This window comes from Sapajus apella, unplaced genomic scaffold, assembly GCF_009761245.1.
Source record: "Sapajus apella isolate SASKATOON/1434 unplaced genomic scaffold, GSC_monkey_1.0 scaffold69, whole genome shotgun sequence".
Taxonomy (NCBI): Eukaryota; Metazoa; Chordata; class Mammalia; order Primates; family Cebidae; genus Sapajus; species Sapajus apella.
Window position 1 is genome coordinate 10,383,990 of NW_022437009.1, and position 2,394 is coordinate 10,386,383.

Here is a 2,394-nt window from a genome sequence, read left to right on the forward strand (position 1 = left end):
CAACTCAGCGTGAGTGGGCAGGGCCCGGACAAGAGGGTGCCCTTACCATCCCCCATCGTGTACTTCTTTTCCTCGTAGCTTGAGTCTGTGTATTCCAGGAGCAGGCGGATGGCGTGAGCCAGCTGGGAGACATGGCCCGCCGCTCGGGTCAGAGCTGGAGTGTCCCTGACTTGGTGACTTTCTCTGCACCAGGGGAGCCCCCAGTCTACACTGCACGCACCCGTTGCCCTCTGCTTCTCCCCCTTGTCCCCCCCCCACACACCAACCCCCTCCGCAGGAATGCACATGCCCTCCTGTGAGTGGCAGCCCTGAAGAGGAATCGTCCCCAGAGCCTGTTCCCAGCCGCTCGACACTTCCCAGCCACAAGCCCCAGTCCCACCGTCCAGCGGACCCTCACTGACCCCGCGGATGTCCCAGTACCCCAGTGTCATGGACATGGTGCTGGTTGCTGCAGATTCTGCAGAGAAGCCTCAGCTGGGCTGAACTGCCACCTACTCCGGGGGTGCGTGCGCGTGCAGGGGCAGGGCCTAGCGCCAGACCCGCCCCTCGGTCCCGCGGCTCCCGCCGATCTTCAGGGTCGTCACTTCCAACCGGCTCCAGAGACCTGCAGACCCGGGAAGCCCGTAGCAGGTCGCTGGATCCTCCTGGCGGGAAGGAGTAAGATCCACCGCCACCTCAGAGGGTTCCGGGAGGGGGGTCAGGAAGCCCCAGGCGGGCTCGGCCTCGCCAGCTTCCGTAGCCCCGCCCCCCCCCCCCCCCGCCCCGCCCCGCCCCCGTTCAGCCCTCTGCTCGGTATCCAGGGACTTGGCTGTGCCGTTTAGAGTCAAGCCAGATCCTAAGAGCAAATTTCTTCCTCCTTTATTTCTCCCGACGTCGCCCAGCCTTCCGCCTGTCGGCTGCCGAGTTCCCACGAGCTCTGGGAGACTGAGGCTGCCAGAGTCAGACCAAAGACAAGTCTCAGAGAATTTAATTCAGCCCTTCCTGGCCTACTAAGTCTTAGAAGTCTGATGGAGTGCTCTCTCTGTTGAGTTGGGGAGGGTGGGTGGAGGCTGTGTCATCGACGATGGCAGAGCTCAGGCTCTGTTGCAGAAGCTCCCGACCCTTTTGCACTGGGCCAGTTCCCCAGCTCTGAGACTTGGTCCAAGCTCAGGAAGTGGCCTCTGTGTCAATGTAGGTTTGCCCACAGCAAGGCGATAGCACCACGGAGACCCAAGTGCTTGGACTTCTGAATAGTTATACTTCTCATTATACATTAAGACATTAATGTATAATAATAATTACTTATTGTTATTATTAATATGCATTAATTGTGTGCCTTAATATACATTAATGTCTGTACTTTGGCCACCTATTGGAAGTCAGGTGGGAACTACAGGGGAGAGATTTTGAAAATATGGGACACATCAGTGTTTTTGCACACCCAGAGGCAGTGGAGTGGGAGAGGGGTTGAGTGCAGGAGAGAGAAGCAGTGCCTACAGCCACAGGGACTCTGTGGAGCCAGGAAGACGGGGCCCAGGGCCCAGGTGACTTCTTTAGAAGGAGGAGAACAGCTCTGCAGAAAGCGGGAAGGACTGGACCAACAGGCTCTTCAAAGCAGGGGTCACAGTGGGCTCGAGGATCACACCGGCGGGGGGAGTGGGTCTGTGGAGGCGGATCCGGAGCAGTGGGGATGAGGGAGGCGGAAGTGGTGCCCTGGGGAAGAATGTATGGCTGTTGTTGTCAGGTGGTTTTCTGCGTATCTATGAGGTCTAACTGGTTCACTGTGTTGTTCACATTCTGTATTTCCTCACTTACCTTCTGTTTCAGCCTTTCCACAATTGAAAGAAGCGTTTGGAAGCCACCCATTGTTCATGTAGAACTATCTATTTCTCCCTTCAATTCTGTCCAATTTTGCTGCATATAACTTGTTTTATTCCTACTATGGGAATTGCATCCTGTATGACAGAGAAATCAGTTATGCTTCCTGGGCAGTCTACCAGATTATCTGTGCTTTCCTCATTTTAGAAGTGTCTGAATATCTTTTTAAAGAAAGCATGATTTCCTGGTGGGATGGTAGTTTTAAATATCTGGCAATCTCAAAAAGTCATTGGAATCACAGGTAAGTTACTGTTCAGTGGACAGAATGAGCCTGATGTCATGTAAGAAACAGCATTTTAGCGGAGCACTGATCTCACTGGTATTAAGTATCATTCACTGCCGGGTGCTGTGGCTCAAGCCTGTAATCCCAGCACTTTGGGAGGCCAAGGCGGGTGGATCACGAGGTCAAGGGATCGAGACCATCCTGGTCAACATGGTGGAACCCCGTCTCTACTAAAAATACAAAACATTAGCTGGGCATGGTGGCACGTGCCTGTAATCCCAGCTACTCAGGAGGCTGAGGCAGGAGAATTGCCT

The 2,394-nt window shown here is 54.6% G+C and overlaps 1 long non-coding RNA gene across 3 annotated transcripts in view; it reads right to left on the minus strand.

The window, feature by feature from the left end:
• Window positions 1–5: 5 nt before the first annotated feature.
• Window positions 6–2,394, minus strand: part of LOC116531153 — an 8,709-nt gene continuing 6,320 nt past the window's right edge. For all 3 annotated transcript variants that reach the window (XR_004260295.1, XR_004260294.1, XR_004260296.1), the window contains 2 exons: window positions 402–1,641; window positions 6–122 (listed from right to left, as the gene is read on the minus strand). This is a non-coding gene — a long non-coding RNA (uncharacterized LOC116531153). The remainder of the gene's footprint in view (window positions 123–401; window positions 1,642–2,394) is intronic.